Here is an 18,328-nt window from a genome sequence, read left to right on the forward strand (position 1 = left end):
TGGGATCCTAGGCCCCTTGGGTCTTTTGCCTGAGTGAAGAGATAAAGTTGGAAAGAAGAGCTTAAGGAAAAATGTGGGACAAAGGTCAGTGGATACAAGCAGGTGAGCAGCAAAGGTCAGGTCTTGGGGTCTAGCTGGTGACAAACCCCTTAGTGCAGAAGGGAAGAAGTTTCCAAGAGTGGGGTGGTGCTCCTCAGTCTGGCTGCCAGTTACAATCCCTGGGGAAGCATAGGCCCACCCCCAGAAATTCGGCTGTGACCGGCCCAGGAGCAGCCAGGGTGTCCCAAATTGGGAGATAGCCACGCTTTGTGTGCATTCATCATTTTCACCACGTCTCTCCCAGAATCCGAGTCTTCGAAGCTGACAGTTGAAGAGCTCCAGATTTCGTGGATGGTTCCCATAGCACTCAGACGACAGCAGAAAATGAATGATGCTGGGCAGGGATTTCTAAGGACACCACAAAACCAGTTCCATGACTGCTTGTGCGTGTTTAGACACAACTGAGAAAAAAATCCACTCATCACAACTCGATGCTTTACGCAATTCATGAAATGAGTTAATTTCATAAACGTGAGCCACGCAAAGTAAATGTGAATCCAGAGGCAAAGCAGAGGATGAGGTCAGCTGGCTGCCGAGCAGATTCCAGGGACCCATGGACTATCCCTAGGGAGCCAGGGTCCTGGAGTCCTGCTAGGAAGTGAGCCGGCTGACAGGAAGCCCTTCAAACGCAGGGCCTGGGGAGGGGGAGGAGCAGCTACTTCTGTGATGATGGGACTAAAGTATCCTCTATAGCAAGGGTGGGGGGGCGGGGGCGGGGAGGAGAAGCAGAAGCCGGGCTCCTGGTGTGAAGAAAGCTGAGTGGTGTTTTGGGTTTTGTTTTTGTTTTTATTTTTGCCTGCTGCACTTTTAGCTGAGCTCTTCTGAAAGATGGATGTGTGTCCATCTGCAAACACGTTGCCCCACGCCTAGATTCGAAGTGTGGAGGTAGGTGTGCGGGCGGGGGTTACATAGTGTAGACAGTGCTTGGGCCCGAGCCCGGATGGAGTTTGAGAAGATGGGGATCTTCGGGGAAGGTGTAGTTCTGGGACTGGGGAGGAAGATGGTCACCTGCATCAAATGAGATTTGTCAACCCTGGAATTCAAATTTAGACCCCCAGGAAAGGGTGTGATTGTTCAAAGGATAAGGAAGTAAGGCTGAGGGTGATCTGAGTGGGGGGCCCTAAAATCTCTCAGTGACACACAGACTGTAACACACAGGGCTTCGACAACCTGGAGGCAGAGGGTGGCCCTGGGTCGTTTATATCAGAATGACCTGGGCTGCTGGTGCCCAAGGTGCTCTGGTGCCCAGCCCAGATCTACCAAAGCTTGGGTACCAGGCTTTCTAGGGATTAGGCCTGGGGAATTCAAAATCTTAAATAAGTGCCCCAAATGATTGCAAGGTGCCAAAGAACGGACGGTCTTTAGAGTTGGTAGACAGGGCTAGAGGAGGGTTGAGAATGGGCCTGAAGCTTTAAAATCTAGCCTCTATCCCTGGTTGATCTGCCGTGAGACCAGGAATCAGTATTCTTATGCCATTCCACAGATGATTAGGATAATCATTCACAGTAGGTGTCCTTGGAGGGAATTAACTGGAAAGGAACTTTCCTCATCTCTCACTCGACTCTGCAAATCTCCGCACATTGCCTCTTCATTCAAACTGGGGCATTCTGCACAGACCTCCAGAGCAGGCCTGGGGCCATGGAGAGGCTGGGGCCATTGTGTTATTTTTTTCCCCCAGCTTTACTGGGATGTAACTGACATATAACATTAAGATGTGCAATGTGTTGATTTGATACGCTGATGTATATAATGCTACCACCATGGCATTAGTTAATACCTCCATTACGTCTCATAATGATAGATAGATATATATATATTTTTTTTTTTTTGGTGGCGAGAACATTTAAGATCTACTCTCCTAGCAACTTTCAAGTATACAATACAGTATTATTAACTATAATCACCCTATTGTACATTAGATCCCCAGAACTTACTCATCTTATGGCTGAAAGTTTGTTCCCTTTGACCAACATCTCCCCATTTCCCCTACCCCCAGCTCCTGGTTACCACCATTCTACTCTGTTTCTATGCATTTGGCTTTTTTAGACCTCACATATGTAAGTGATAGCATACAGTATTTGTCTTATTTCCTTCTTTCTTGTAACTGAGTAATATTCCAGTGTGTGTGTGTGTGTGTGTGTGTGTGTGTGTGTGTGTGTATATATATATATCCGTTTATCTGTTGCTCAATACTTAGGTTGTTTCCATACCTTGGCTGTTGTGAATAATGCTGCAAAGAATATGGGAAGGCATATATTTCTTTGAGGTCCTGCTTTCATTTCCTTTGGATGTACATCCAGAAGGGAGATTGCTGGATCATGTGGTGATTCTACTTCTGATTTTTTGAGGACCCTCCATACTGTTTTCCACAGTGGCTGCACCAATTTATATCCCACCAACCGTGCACAAGCGGTCCTTTTTCTTCGTATCTTCTGCCAACACTTATTATCTCTTATCTTTTTTTTTAAGTTTTTACTTACATTCCCGTTAACATTCAGTGTAATATTAGTTTCACGTGTACAATATAGTGATTCAGTGTCTCTTATCTTTGTGATGACAGCGATTCTAACAGGTGTGAGGTGAGTGGGGCATTGTTTTGAAATCTTTTTGAATTGATAAGAAGCCACAAAATGCTTTTGGCCTCAAGGGAGGGAGTCTGGCCACCCTTCTGCCAGCTCAACACGGAACAGCAGGCAAAATGTCAGCTGCAATAGAGTTCTAACACCCATAGGATGTGAGTGGACATATAAACAGGCATGTGTCTACACCAGCTGAGGCCCTGCTTCCTGGTACCACTGGCCATGGAGGCCGCATCTTTGCCAGTGGGTGAATTCCAAGGCAGCCTGGCCCTCAGCCCTCAGCCCTCACCAAAGGCAACCTTTGTTTTACAAAAAATCTTTCCATTCTTATCCAAAAATAACACTGTATGCAGTTAATACTCTATTTAATATCAAAATGGGCAGGGGGTCCACAAGGTTAAAACTATTTTCATAATAAAATGTTATTTGCCTTTGTCCCCTCTCATCTTCTCATGACCATATGAAGCTATGTGCTTTGGGAAAACTCGGTCTGATATCACAACAGAGTGAGTCCAAAAGCAGATATGAGACTCCATCTGTCTTTTATTAAGCTAAACATTTTTTAAAAATTGCAGGAATGTAAAATGGTGCCACACTTCTCACTAACATTTTTTTGTTTGGTTTTGGAAAATACAGTTATTTTTAAAATTATGTTGATGTGGTAGGTTTAATATTGTAATTTTAAGTAAATAAGTGTTTTTAAATTTTCAGTTTTAATTTCTAATATGGTAAATTTGACCCCACATAAATAAAAGGCTCTTTGAAGTCTTCAATAATATTTATGAGTATAAAGGAGTCCAGAGATCAAGAAGTTTGAGAACCACAGCCGTATTTCTTCCCCAAATTGTAGATTGTCCTATAGGCTCTACCCCCCAACGTTTTCTAGGGTAAACCCCACCCCACCTACCCCCAGCCAATGATTGGGCTCCACCCTGCTGACAATCTAACATCTCTCACTCCTTTCCAGAACAGCTGCCTCAAAGCTCCGCTACAGCCGTTCCCATCCCTCCTCTTGGTCCTCCCTTCCCGCCTTCCAGAGTGAGGATGCATCCTTTGACTCTGCTCAGCAAACCTAGGATGGGGACAAGGGACGCGTGCAGTTGAGGAAGTAAGGGACGAAAACACAGTCGCTACCCTCAAGGAACTTCTGATTTCGTGGGGAGATACGGACAGGTAAAGCAGCTGCCCAGGAGGTACCTGTCCTTGCGGTTTGCTAGCTAACACCCTGCGGGGAGAGCGGGTATTGAGCCCGCCCTGCCTGCACACCCCACCCCGCACCCCCAACCGCGCCGCCCCTTTCCCTCCCGCAGCCCCGGATTCCCGAGATCCCGGGCCCGCGCGCCCCCTGCTGGCCGTGCCTCGTCTGCGCAGCCTTTTCCCTCGGGAGCTGCAGGAGGCCCAACTAGGGTAAGACCTCGATGGAGTCTAGGGATCCCAGCGCTGGAAGCCCGTCCCTGTGGGGATCTGTCTCGGTTTTCGGCGGCCTTCTGTCTGTCCCTCTGCTCATGTTTACCTCTGGATGAGTAATTCCAGCCTGCTTCTGCCTCTGTGCCTGCCGTTTATCTTGTGTATTCGTTTCCCCCACCAAGCCCATTAGTAGGTGACAGAGAGAGTCTGTCACGGTAGAAATAATACGTGCTGCGGCTTGGACCCAAGTCCAAGGAGCACGATGCCAAAGTTGCACTTCCTACTGGTATGCCCCATAACAAATAATCTGGTGTCTAAAGCAGCCCTGGACATTGGCGAATGATGGATATTCTACGTTGGGGTCAAGTTCCTTCCGAAGCGGGAAAGAATCCAGAGCCTCTGAGTATCAAGGCTTAGGCTGGATTCCCTGCTCTTAGGGAGTATATTTCCCGCACTGTAGTGTGGGGGTCAATACCCTAAGACCTCCACCTGTCCTTCCAGGACTTTCTTCCACGGAGGTACCCCCCCTCCCCCTGGCGTGCTATTGCTGTAAACAGGACTCCGGTGGTCTGCTATCAAATCTCAGAACTCCTCAAAGTGAGTATGCAACAAACATTTTGACTCTGGCTTCCTCAATACAAAAAGCAAGCCCTAAAATCGAGGAAGGAAACACCAAAGTGCCTCTGTTTTAATCAAACCCTAGAAATTCAGAATGAAAGTATCCTCAATGTGAGGATACTGAGAACAGTATTGGGGGGGTGGAAGGGAGTTTCAGAGGCAGCAAGATATCCTTAGGGACCAGCCTAAGGATTTCTCCTACAGCTCTGACCCAGACTCCATTAGCAGGAACCTCACTGCCCCATAAACAAACTCAACCATCTTAACCTAGTGGTTTCCATGGTAACCATCCAAGAGTGATCCCCTTTTCTTTCCTACAGATGTTCCTCCTACCCCTCCCCTCGCCAATCACTTTCAGGCAGGGCCTAGAACTGGATTCTATTCAACTATATTTGCAAATGGTTTTCCCCCTTTTAATCCATGTTTTAAGAAAATACAAACCATTTCTTTAATTTACATGGAAATACCCTTTAAAAATAAACCAGTAATGTCAGGTACATGGCAGCATGTAGTTCATTTTATTATTCTTTCTGAGTATGCTTAAAATGTCTTATAATGAGCAAAAATTTCTAAGTAAATTAAAAATTTAAAGTAAATTAAAATTTTTAAAAGTAATCTCTATGTCCACTGTGGGGCTCGAACTCACGACCCTGAGATCAAGAGCTGCATGCTCCACCAGCTGAGCCAACCAGGTGCTCCTGAAGTGAATTTAAAAAAATTTTTTTTTCGGGGGCATCTGGGTGGCTCAGTCGTTAAGTGTCTGCCTTCGGCTCAGGTCACGATCCCAGGGTCCTGGGATCGAGCCCCGCATGGGGCTCCCTGCTCCGTGGGAAGCCTGCTTCTCCCTCTCCCACTCCCCCTGCTTGTGTTCCCTCTCTCACTGTGTCTCTCTCTGTCAAATAAATAAAATCTTTAAAAAAATAAAATAAAATAAATTTTTTTTCTAAAAAAATTTAGGCAAAAAAGAAAAAAAAATCCAGCATATCTGAAGAAAATCTGGTCTTTGTGAAGAATGATGAGAGATTAAAAAATAAACACCATTTTCTACAAAAGGAACTAATAGATTATAAGCCTCAGTCCTTATTTGGGATGTGGTAAAGATGGCATAGTCTTAAGACGTTCATTTCGAAGCACAAGAAGACTATAAATAAACCTCTAAAGTATAATAATAAAATGTAGATATTTGGGGGACATTTTTAAAAATGAATGAATCCCATTGTCCTTCTTCCATAACTCCCTTCCCATCTTTTACTCATGTCGCCCCCGTACCCTTCCAAATCTTTCAAACTTCCACAATGAGAAACCCAGCAAGTGTGAGCACCTGCTGTTCTTGTCCTACAGCAGGGGGTGGGTAAACTATGGTCCTTGGGCCTATTCTGGCGGGGTGCCCGTTGTTGTCTGGCTGGTCAGCTAAGAATGGTTTTGCATTGCTAACAGGCTGTAAAACAGGCAAATGCACAAAGAAGGATCTGGGACCTGCACTCGATGTCCACCCTCTGGCCACGTCTGATCCGCGAAGCCTCTCCGCTGCAGGCTGGCTGGAGCCCTGGTGAAAGGTGGCTTCTCTTCCATCTAGGCAGCTATGACGAGAGGTATAGCCAGGAAGTTGCCATGCCGACAGGGAATTCAGCTCTTAAAATAGTCCACGGTGCTGAGGCATTTTCAGGGTGGGTGGGTTTGGAGGGAGGGGGTTCGGGAGAGGGGTGGGGAGAGATGATAAACTAATGAGTCAGACCCAACTGGTGACAGCTGTCCCATCATCCCTCTGGCAATGCGAGGTGGGCAGGGGCAGCTCTCTAAAATGAGGTCGGAAAGAGACGTTTTCCATTCAAAGAACAGGAGAGCTCTGTTTCCTCAAGCTATTTTCCTGCCTGACAGAAGGAAATTCCCCTCTCCACCTCCCCTCCCTCTGTGGGTCCACCCTGCAGAGAATAGAATTAGGCACCACTCCCCTCACACAGCGCCTGTGGGACTGGGGGGACTTGCTGCAGGACTGGGAGGGGCAGGCTCTCACACACGGCTGCCTCACGGCTCTGTCCCTGGCAGGCTCGAGCCTCCTCCTCGTCGTCACAGTTAGCATCGTCAGGGGACGGTAGGGGACAGAATTCGCCACCCCAAAATGTGTCTCTTCGGCACGTGGATTATTGTAGGCTGATTATTTTTAAGAAACAGAAGGCTCAGGAAGAACCTTCGACCTTCCTCTCACTGCCTACAACAATTTAGATGGAGGACCTTCTCCAGGAAGGGAGGTTATCACCCTAGATAACCAGAGCATAATATGAACTAAGGGTGGCAGACGGGGAGGAACTTAGCAAAGTCTGTTTGTTAAAATTCCTCTCCGTGTCCCACTGTTTCTGGATGGCGCAGCAAACATTTATTTACCGAACATTTACTCTTTTTCATCTTGCTGTGAATTGTCTTCCTTCCCTTTGTGATCCCAGACCCCTACCCACTTCTCCTTAGCTCCAGGTACCGTATAAGCCTCAATTGCCTGACTGCTTACAGGCCTCATATTCCTATGAAGCCCCTTAGTATGTATTTAAATTTGATTTTCTCCTGCTAATCTTTCTCATGTCAATTTAATTCATAGTCCAGCCAAAAAGAAAAAACCCTGAAAGATAGAGAAAAATTTTTCTTCCCCAGCAGGGCCAAAATGAAAGTATATCACTAAAGATGTCTTTTATCCAGACAGACCAATCAATCTGCCATCATTCTTTGAGCATTTCCTGTCACCCCTCTGTTGTGCCCTCAATGCCTGGAAGATGAACTGAGTACTTATTTTTTTATTGTGGTAAAATATATATAACATAAAACTTACCATTTTAACCATTTTTTAACTGTACAATTCAGTGGCATGAAGTACATTCACCTTGTTGTATAAATTTCCCCACCATCCATCTTTGGAACTTCTTTATCATCCCGTATACTGAAATTCTACACGTAAGTCTCCATTCTGTACCCCCACCCCCAGGCCCCGTCACCACTATTCTACGTTCTGTCTGTACCAACTGGCTATTCTAGGAGTCTTATATAACTGGAATTATACGGTATTTGTTCTTTTGTGTCTGGCTTATTTCACTTAGAATATCTTTAAGGCTCATCCACATAGACACATGCATCAGAATGTCATTCCCTTTTAAGGACGAATAATATTCCATTTTGTGTATAGACCACATTTTGTTTAGCCATTCGTCCATCAGTGGACATTTGGGTTGTTGCCCTCTTTTGGCTATCATGACTAATGCTACTATGAACACGGGTGTACAAATAGTTGTTGAGTCCCTGCTTTCAGTTCCTTTGGTGGCAAAGTCCATTTTCAGAAAGAGAACAAGGAGAAGATTAAGAATGCAATCTCAGGGCACAGAAGATGCTACAGCACCATTTTCTTACCTTTTCCACTCCACCATCCAAAGTCCATCTCTGACAAGGCCAGCAAGCCCCTTGTCTCTTGCCTTCCTCCCTCATCCATCCTCCAGCACCTTGCTCTTCCTGCCCATTATCATGAGGTCGTTCCCATGGGCACCTCTAGTCCCAGATCCATCATCAAGGACAATGGGCAGCTTTAAGGTTGATGGTTAGTTCTCATGTTTTTCAGAGTTGAGCATTATTAAAATAAAACCAGTGGTATCTTTTAGCATGGTTTCAATGTGTGTTTATAGTAAAGGACTCATTTCCCACCAGGGACAGAGAACCGAAAGACTCGATGCGTGGCATACCACTAGGAATTTTTTGGTTGGGAATGAGCACATGGTCTCAGTTGGCTCAGGCTGAAGGGAATGAATTTTATCTCATGGCTGGGCATAGTTTTGTTTTGTTTTGTTTTGTTTTTCTCTAGAAGTGCCCCACTTGAGGCCGGTTGAAAGGAAGCTGGGCTGTGGATGCAGCTGACATCTAGGAAGGAAGGCAGAGCTGAGAGAATAGCAGAATATGGTGCTAGAGCCCTGATCATGCAATGCCTGAAGCCTGAACTACCCCAGTTACCTCTGAAGGAGCTAATAAATCACCTTGTATTTCAAGCCAATTTTGATAGGGCTTTCTGACCCTTGTGGCCAAAAACATTCTAACATATGCAGTCTGCATGGTGTTAGGAGTTTGGTTTTAACCCCAAGAAGAGTGGAATGTCATTTTGAGGTTTCAGCACGGAGAGCCCAGGGAGAGGGTAAACGAGTCAGATCTGCATTTCAAAGCATGTCTTTGGCAGCAGGGTGGAAACGGGTTAGTAGGGAGCTGAAGTGGCTGCAGTTAGGGGCCTTACTGTGCTAGTCCTGGTGAGAGGTTATAGAGGAGAGAAGAGATCTGGGAGATTTTCAGGAAATTGGGTAACTTTGGTAGAAGTCAGTAAGGTAGTAGGGTTGACAAGCCTTAGTGATGGTTTGGGGGGAGAGGATGGGGGTGTCAGGGGTGACCTCTCGGTTTGTGACTTGCTCAGCTGGATGGATAGGGGTGCTACCCACCATGACAGGGCTCTTGTTGAGGAAAAAAGATTGAACACTGAGAGTGTCAGGTTGCTGGAGAAGCCGGACTTCAGCTGGAGAAGCAACAGCCGTGCTAGCCGTTAACCGACTGTGTTTACCTGGATAAACTCAGGAGCACAATGGCCTCATTGCCACTTTACAGATGAGGAAACCGAGGCATGGAGAGGTTAGTAACTTCTCTCAGGCCATACAATCAGCTAGAAAATGAGATTTGAACCCAAGCTGTTTGTCCCCATGAAGCACCCAAGGAATATACGCACCAGGAAGGTTCAGATGAGAAACAGCAGGTAGTACGGTACTATTTTCTGAGGCCTGAGCCCCCACCTCCAAAGCAGAGCACTCTAGGAAGCTGGATTTTAATTCCTGGCCCAGCTCCCCTTTCCTAAGTCAGTTAACACCTCGGTGGCTTCTGACTAAGCAGCCTGGATCCATATCCCAGGGCCAGCCCCCCTAGCGGAGCCTCTGCCCCAGCCGCCCAGGGACCACAGCTTCAGCCTGCTGCTGTCAGCAGGGTGGAAGGGTGCCAGGCAGAAGGAAGGCATGGGTGAGCCCGCTCAGGGGCAGGGCCAGCCTACACTGCGGTCACCCAGAAAGGGAGAAAGGAGAGAGCCATCCTGGGTGCTCCGGGTCCTTGGAAAGCACCGCCATTAGAAGTCTGTGCCCTGGAGTCGATCCATTCTCCTCTGCACCTATGGGGATGTACTTCTTCATCCTGGCTTGCCTTGTCAACACACAGTGCCAAGCAATGTCCTCAGCAGCAGCCTTCCAGTGACAGAGCTTTCCTGAGCCCTGTCCTAGAGCATCCCTCCGTGGAGAGGACTGCAGGGGCCAGTCCGGCACCAAGACTCCTGAATGCGGGGGAGACGGACACAGCTCTGTCACCACACTTCATCATCTCCTTCATCACCATCATCAGCGCTTTTCAGTTTACTAAGTGAATATACCGAGCTTACTGTTTAACATCGTAACCCCAAATGCCAGATGGGGGCTCCCTTCCTCTTGAGATCTATGTGAAATCACACTGATATCCCCGCAAACACACAGACACATAAATTCCCAAGTCAATGACTATCTAAAAGATCCACCCTTCACTCCATTCCTACTAAATTGGTAGCAGGGAAGAGGTTTTGTTTCTCAGATTTTCTGCCCCATGGGCACCCCCTTCTTTTTTTTTATGGTATGCTTCCATTATATGTATTTTTTCCTATTAGTTTCAGAGTAGAATTTAGTGATTCATCAATTGCATATAATACCCAGTGCTCATTCCATCAAGTGCCTTCCTTAATGCCCATAACCCAGTTACCCCATCCCCCATCCACTTCCCCTCCAGCTACCTTCAGTTTGTTTCCTAGAGTTCAGCGTCTCTTATGGTTTGCCTCCCCCTCAATTTTCATCTTATTTTATTTTTCCTTCCCTTCCCCTATGTTCATCTGTTTTGTTTCTTAAATTCCACATATGAGTGCAATCATGTGGTATTTATCTTTCTCTGACTGACTTATTTCGATTAGCATAATACCCTCTAGTTCCATCCATGTCATTGCAAATGGCAAGATTTCATTCTTTTTCTTTAAGATTTTATTTATTCATTTGAGAGAGAGCAAGAGAGAGAGCATGAGTGGAGGGAGGGGCAGAGGGAGCTGGAGAAGCAGACTCCCCGCACAGCAGGGAGCCCGATGCAGGGCTCGATCCCAGGACCCTGGGATCATGACCTGAGCTGAAGGCAGACGCTTAACTGACTGAGCCACCCAGGCGTCCCAATATTTCATTCTTTTTGATGGCTGAGTAATATTCCTGTGTGTGTGTGTGTGTGTGTGTGTGTGTGTGTACACACCACATCTTCTTTATCCACTCATCTGTTGATGGATATCTGGGCTCGTTCCATAGTTTGGCTATTGTGGACATTGCTGCCATAAACCCATTGGGGTGCATGTGCCCCTTCAAATCACTATGGTTGTGTCCTTTGGGGGGGTTTTTTGTGTTTTTTTTTTTAAAGATTTTATTTTATTTTATTTGAGAGATTGAGAGAACAAGTGGGAGGAGGGGCAGAGGGAGAAGCAGGCTCCCCTCTGAGCAGGGAGCCCTAGGTGGGACTCGATCCCAGGAATCATGACCTGAGCTGAAGGCAGACGCTTAACCAGCTGAGCCACCCAGGCGCCCTGTTTGTATCCTTTAGATAAATAGCTAGTAGTGCAATTGCTGGGTCACAGGGTAGTCCTATTTTTAACTTTTTGAGGAAGCTCCATACTGTTTTCCAGAGTAGCTGCACCAGTTTGCATTCCCACCAACAGTGTAAGGGGAGTCCCCTCTCTCCATGTCCTTGCCAACATCTGCTGTTTCCTGAGTTGTTAATTTTCCCATGGGCTCCCACTTCTAGGAGTGGTTTCATTTGTTCTGTCGAGTCACGGCTGATATAAAACTCAGTCCTCCATTGGTTTCCACAGAAGAGCCCCTCAGAGAGACAGCCCTGCTGAGGTGGACTCTGCTACGACCACGCTGTCTTGTTCTGCATCCTGTCCCCCGCAGCCCTCACCGTTGGGCACCTTGTGAAACTGATCCGAGTCCCTGCTTGCTCTGAGGCAGGCTAGCCACGAGCCACAAGCCAGAGAAATCCACAGTGTCTTTGGGAGGATCACAGGTTTAAGAGACACTGATTCCCTGATGGCTAGGGAAGACTGGAAATGATGTTATTAGCAAATAGTTGTTGAGCGTTTCCTGGGTGCAGCACGCTGCGTGTGGTGCTGGGGTATACGAAGATGATGTCATCCCTCTGCCCCAGAGGGCTCAGCACAGAGGGGAGGACAGGTGCACACTGCTGATGGCCAAGCAGTGGACCAACACGAGTATTGTTGAATATGCGCAAAGGGATCCCAAAAGGAACAGAGTCTCTTTTGGGGTGGGAAGGTGGGTCGAGAGGGCTTCGCAGAGGATGTGACACTTGAGTGGGCATTGGAGGTGAAACTGGAGAGCCCCGGAAGTGCCTGGCCCCCTCTGAGAGTAGGGTGTGGTCAATACAGGACATGTGCCCTGAGCTGGGACGGTGGCGGGGGGATGTGTCCTGCCTTCCCCAGAGGCTGTGCAGCTTTCCTGTAGGGAATGGTTGGGTACCCAGCAAGGATTTAGCTTGACTGCTTGTGTCCATTCCTCCTTTCCTCCACGCTGGGGAGGAGCAGGGAGTGGGATGGGTGAACATCTTTAAGATGTTTGCTTCCTTTAATCAGCCGCCCTGCATGCTGCTGATGTTCTGGCTCCCTGGAGTCTAAGAGGGAAGAAAAGAGTGGATTGAAAATGAGAAAATACTCGTATAAAGGAGTAAAAAGCAGCTAGAAGTACAACACTCATTTGGAGATGGAATGATACATGAGATAAAATCCTAAATAAATATCTTGCATGGTACTAATTGCATTTTAAAAGCTGCCACCAGAGAACAGATAAAACGATGCTGTATTTCATTAGTGGCTCCTTTAATTCTATGGTATTTGCCAGCAAGCCCTATTAAAGCACTCTGTAATTAAAGACCAGTTCTGGGTCCTGTAATTTAGAGCATTATCAAAATATGGCAAGTGGCTGGAGGTAAAGAGATAGAAACAAACACACTTTCATGAGGTCCTTGTAGATCACACAGCATGTGAATTTTAAAAGCTCAGCTATTGTACCACCCCTGCCAGGAAGGTCTGTTCACATCAGTGTTTTTCATTTGATGGGCAACCAGTTACATTATTATGATCCTACAGGAGTGTGGATGGAGAAGTAAATCGGTTCTTTTTTAAAATAATTTTTTATTGCAATATAATTCTTATAACATGAAATTACCACTTTAAAGTGTACAATTCATGGGGCGCCTGGGTGGCTCATTTGGCTAAGCGTCTGCCTTCGGCTCAGGTCATGACCTCAGGGTCCTGGGATCGAGTCCTGCCTCGGGCTCTCTGCTCAGTGGGGAGTCTGCTTCTCTATCTCCCTCTGCCCCTCTCTCCACTCATACTCTCTCTCTGTCTCTGTCTCTCTCTGTCTTAAATAAATAAATAAAATCTTTTTAAAAAAATGAAGTGTACAATTCAGGGGTTTTTAGTGTATCACCACTAATTCCAGAATATTTTCATCATCCCTGCAAGAAACCCCATACCTGCTAGCAGTTGCTCCCCATTTCCACCCACCCAGCCCCTGGCAAGCACAAATCTTTCTGCCTCTATAGATAGGCCTATTCTGGACATTGCATGTAAGTGGGGTCCTACATATGTGGTCTTTTGTGACTATCTTCTTTTGCTTCAAATATTCTCAGGATTCATCCATGTTGTAGCATGTATCAGTACTTCATTCCTTTTTATGGCTGAAAAATATTCTGTCGTGTGGACAGACTGCATTTTGTCATCCACCAATCAGCCGGTGGACGTTTGGGTTGTTTCCATGTTTGGGCTCTTATGAATAAAGCTGCTATGAACATTCATGCACAGGTGTTCGTGTGAACATATGTCTTCAGTGCTCTCGGGTATGAACGTCGGAGTGGAAGTGCTGGGTCAGATGGTAAGCCCATGTTTAACCTTTTGAGGAGCCGCCAGACCGAGGTCCACAGTGGAGACACCACTTTACATTCCCGCAGTGCGTGGGGGTTCTGATGGTCCACAGGTTTGCCACAACTTGTGTCTATTGCTTTTCCTTACAACCATTCTAAAGATGAGCAGTGGACTCTCACTGTGGTTAAATGTATCCTTTTTTTTTTTAATGTATCCTTTAACCATGAAAACAGCTATGGTGCGCTTTGCCCTTGTGGTAAACCATGGCCGCGCTCTGTGTCAGCCCTGCGGGAGACGGTACATGGCCCACTTCTCCTGTCCTCTCCACTGGGAACTGGCCTGGACCTCCCGACCCAGGACATGAACACAGTGGGTGGTTCGCTGAGCTCAGCTCCTCTACTTTCCCCTTCAACTCTCCTTCAGAGGCTTAGCAGGTGCAGTGATAAAGACCAGGCAAGAGACCAGGAGAGGAGAAAAGAAGGCCAGGTTGCCCAGCGGAGAGAGGCAGTTTGAGGAGAGGGGCGCCGGAGCAGGGGCCCAGTAGAAGGGAAGCAGATGAGGGGAAGTAAAAGGATGACACCTGTTATGTGATTGTTTTTTTGAATTGGTGATATATGCACATGGTACACAGTTATAAAAATCTCCCCTTCCCCCACCTTTGGCTCCAGCACCCCATTATTTTCCCTAGAAGGAACATCTTTTATCAGTTCTTTGTGCATCCTTCCAGAAATATTCCATCGCAGAGGTTCTCAAACTTCCCTGTGGATGAGAATCCCCCCAGAGGGCTTGTTAAATCAAAGAATGCTAACCCACCTCTGGAGATTCTTTTCTGATTCAGAGGGTCTGAGAATTGGCATTTCTAACGAGTCCCCAGGTAATGTGGATTCTGCATTCTAGGGGCCATACTCCGAGAACGACTGTTCTAGAGTATTCATAGGAACCCTTTCCACACGTAGCCCCCTTTTCTGAAGTCACTCAGTATGGAAATGTCCCTAAGACACCATTGATATGGCACAATCCCTGCCCCTGTGTCTTCTCTGTGCTGCTTTCTTTGCCTAAGATACCTTCATTCCCGACCTCCACACATCCAAGGCCATCCTCAAAGGCCATCTCCTCCAGGCAGTCTTCCTTGGTTCTTTCCTTATATGGAAGAAACTGTCTACTCCTTTAAACTCCCATGGGAGTGTTTCTCTGTATCTCTTGAAGGGCACCTATTATTTACTAGAACAGAATGCTAAATGGGGCTCTTTCTGCTTTGTTTTCCACAATTTTTGTTAAAGAGATATCCTAAAGTGGGTTTAAGAGATCTTCAAATGCAGAATTCAGGTTTCAAGAACTTTGGAATTCCCCTGGAAGGTTTCTTGGGAGAACGCTGTTCTCTAAGCCTAGAGAGGGGGAAGATGAGATCATTTGGGGGTGTCACCTCCTTCCCCTTGAGCTCAGAGAGACTGGGCTTCAGTGGCTGCTTGAGAGCTTGAGGTGCACTCTCGACAGTGGGGAGCCTCTGTGGCCTGGGGCCAGACTCACACCTGTCTGAGAGAGCAGAGGTGGCCTGGGCCCAGCAAATGGAGGGTCAGCGTTTCTTCTGGACCAAGGAGTCTCCAGAGCAACCACGTGGCAACATCTGAAATCCTACCCAATGTGGCCGGGGTGGTAGGGGGCTGCGAGGAAGTGGGAGGTGAACCAGACTCCAGGCCTACACTGTGACAGAGTCCCGGGAACTACAGGGAAGCCCCCAGTTTGGGGGATCTTTGAGCAACACAAGTGAGCACAAGAGTCACCTTTAGGAACCTGCCGTCCAGAGGACCCCGATGTTTGCACATGAGGGCACCACCTTGGATTTTTGCCCTTTCTCCCTGTGTCCAGGGACCTCAGCAGCCTGCTGGTGGGAAGAGTGGGTGGGGAGGGAGAAAAAGCCACCCCACCCCCCTTCTCCGGCAGCCAGGAAGATGGAAGAAAATGTAAGCCAAGTCAAATTCCAAGTTTTGGTTATTATATAGGACTGGAAATGCCACGGACAGGAGACTGGGGTTGTGCCTGAAAGGGGCCGTTTCCCGAGAGTGGCCAGTCTGTAGCCCTGCTGGGGCTTTTGGCAGGTGCAGGCAAAGTCGTCCTTCTGATTGTTCATTCCTGTTGGCTTAAAAAAGGCAAGGCGCGCGCGCACACGCACACGCACGCGCGCGCCCTCTGTAATCTCTCTCTCTCTCACTCTGTGTCTTACTACTACGTGGCGGCTCTTTGGTGCCCAGCACCGCGCCGGGCACACACTAGGCACGCACCCACTTCTTTATTCTTATTCTTTCAGTCGGCATTTATTGGGAACCCAGGCTCAATGCCAGCACCGGGCGGGAAATGAAATGGATGCGCCTCTTGTCTTCCAGGATCTTGCTGTCCGCTGGGCGTGTAAGAGAAGCTTCGGTCGAAAGGGGGAGCTAATTCAAATCGGAGCCAAGCGGGGCATACGGATGGGTGCGGTGGGCCCGGATGGGACAACAGGAGCGCCAGCGACTTGGGCAGAACAGGACGTGCACCGTGACCCTCAGAAGGTAGCAGCTGCCCTGAGAATCCAAGCCCACCGTTGCCACACTGCCCATTTGTTCCAAAAGAGTAAGGAATCTGGATTTTTGTGTGAAATGCCCCCAACAAAACACATCTGTGGACCGGCTCAGTCCAAGGTGGCCGCTTGGGGCGCTGGTGCTGCTTTGGCTCTCTCCCTGCTAATCTCTTGCACAAAGAGGGGCTGCCAATAAGCGAGAGCCACGTGCTGCTTCTTTAGGAATTAATTAGTCAGGGTTTGGAGAGGATGTATACAAAGAACTTAGCTTTATTAAGATACTCCTTTGGCCTGAAGAATAAATATTTTTAAAATCCCAACCCTAAGTGCTTAATCTGCTAAAATGGGCAACAAATAGAATGAATGCTGAAAAGAACTTGCTTCCTGTTTCAGAAGAGCCCCTGTGACCTCTGCAATCTGATTATAGAGAAGTGGACTTTCCTGCCAGGAAAGCGACTAGAAGCCACAGAAAAACCAAGTCCCAGTTGGAGGGGAACTAGCCAGCAAGTTGCATTAACTGCAATTTCATTACCTTGAAAATGATTCCATCGGTTGGAGACCTAGTGACAGCTTCTGGGGCTGATTTTTTTCTTCTGGAGCTGTTCTTTGCTCCCTGCCCTGACACTGTTCCGATCACAAGGCCCAGGAGCCAGGCTGTAAGTGGAGCTGGAGAAGTTCTGGGAGACAACAGACGATATGGCAGGCAGCCCAGCAGAAACAGCTACCTGAAATGCTGTTCTGCTGAATGCTGAAATACCAAGTTCTGCATCCTGCTCTGGGGACAGACCCAGGGGTGGCCTCTATACAGGTACGACAGATGAGAGAGAGAGAGAGTACAGATACAGTCAGGTTTCTTTTCTTTTTTTTCCCACCCCCCCACCCCCTCTCTAGCAAACACCAACTCGTTCTCTGTATCTAAGAGTCTTTTTCTGGGGTGCCTGGCTGGCTCAGTCGGAAGAACATGGGACTCTTGAGCTCATGGTCATGAGTTGAAGCCCCACATTGGGTGTAGAGATTACTGAAATAAATTAATAAATAAATAAACAAATAAAATTTTAAGAGTCTTTTTTGTCTCCTTTTTTTTCATTTGTTCCTTAAATTCCACATGAGTGAAATTATATGGTATTTGTCTTTCTCTGTCAGACATTTCAGTTAGCATTATCCCTCAAGGTCCATCCATGTTGTACATGGCAGGATCTCGTTCTTTTTTATGTCTGAAGAGCATTCATATATATATGTATGTAATATTCACATGTATGTATATATATCTCCAACACGGGGGGAGCTTCTATATTCAGCTATTGTAAATAATGCTGCAATAAACACAGGGGTGCATAGATCTTTTTGAATTAGTGTTTTTGTTTTATCTGGATAAATACCCAGTAGTAGAATTACTGGATCATATGGTAACTCTATTTTTAATTTTTTGAGGAACCTCCATACTGTTTTCCACAGTGGCTGCTCCAATTGACATCCTTACCAACAGAGTACAAGGGTTCCTTTCTCTCCACATTCTCACCAAAACATTTCTTATTTTTTACCATTAATAATGTCCTTCTAGGGCCTCTGAGTGGCTCAGTTGGTTAAGCAACTGCCTTCGGCTCAGGTCATGATCCCGGGGTCCTGGGATCGAGTCCCACGTCCGGCTCCCCCTGCTTGGTGGGGAGCCTGCTTCTCCCTCTGCCTCTGCCTGCCACTCCCCTGCTTGTGCTCTCTCTCTCTCTGTGTCAAATAAATAAATAAATAAAGTCTTTAAAAAAAAACGTCCCTCTACCTTTATTAGCAGGAAATCATCTGCCTCTTGAAAAGTACCCTTAAACTTTCTAAGAATCCTACATTCTCAGTCCAAAGAGGTCAATATTGTCACGAGCACTGTTGTTTCAGCTGCCACCACAAGGTGTCGCTGTTGAAAGCTGGTTTTGCACAGGCCAGCACACACTTGCCCACACTCTGGTGATGCCCTCTCTGGGACAGGTCCTTGCCAGCCACAATAGTACCACATGCTAGGATTGAAGGTGGCAATGCTTTTAATTAATACACGTATGTATTCGCAAAGCCTGACGCTGTGCCAGGGTGCCTGCTTCTGGA

General features: G+C 47.1%; 1 long non-coding RNA gene across 10 annotated transcripts in view; it reads left to right on the forward strand.

The window, feature by feature from the left end:
* LOC115937038 (uncharacterized) overlaps positions 1–17,293 on the forward strand; it is a 21,999-nt gene extending 4,706 nt beyond the window's left edge. For 3 of the 10 annotated variants that reach the window (XR_014149322.1, XR_014149324.1, XR_014149317.1), the window contains 4 exons: positions 3,646–3,851; positions 4,587–4,682; positions 6,141–6,295; positions 16,068–17,293. This is a non-coding gene — a long non-coding RNA (uncharacterized LOC115937038). Of the gene's footprint in view, positions 1–3,645; positions 3,852–4,586; positions 4,683–6,140; positions 6,296–9,914; positions 13,697–16,067 lie in introns of all 10 variants that reach the window. The other 7 variants (XR_014149318.1, XR_014149319.1, XR_014149320.1 and 4 more) reach the window with 7 other exon arrangements.
* The last annotated feature ends 1,035 nt before the right edge of the window (positions 17,294–18,328 follow it).

This window comes from Leptonychotes weddellii, chromosome 10 (genome assembly GCF_054177405.1).
Source record: "Leptonychotes weddellii isolate Sample4059 chromosome 10, ASM5417740v2, whole genome shotgun sequence".
Classification (NCBI taxonomy): domain Eukaryota; kingdom Metazoa; phylum Chordata; class Mammalia; order Carnivora; family Phocidae; genus Leptonychotes; species Leptonychotes weddellii.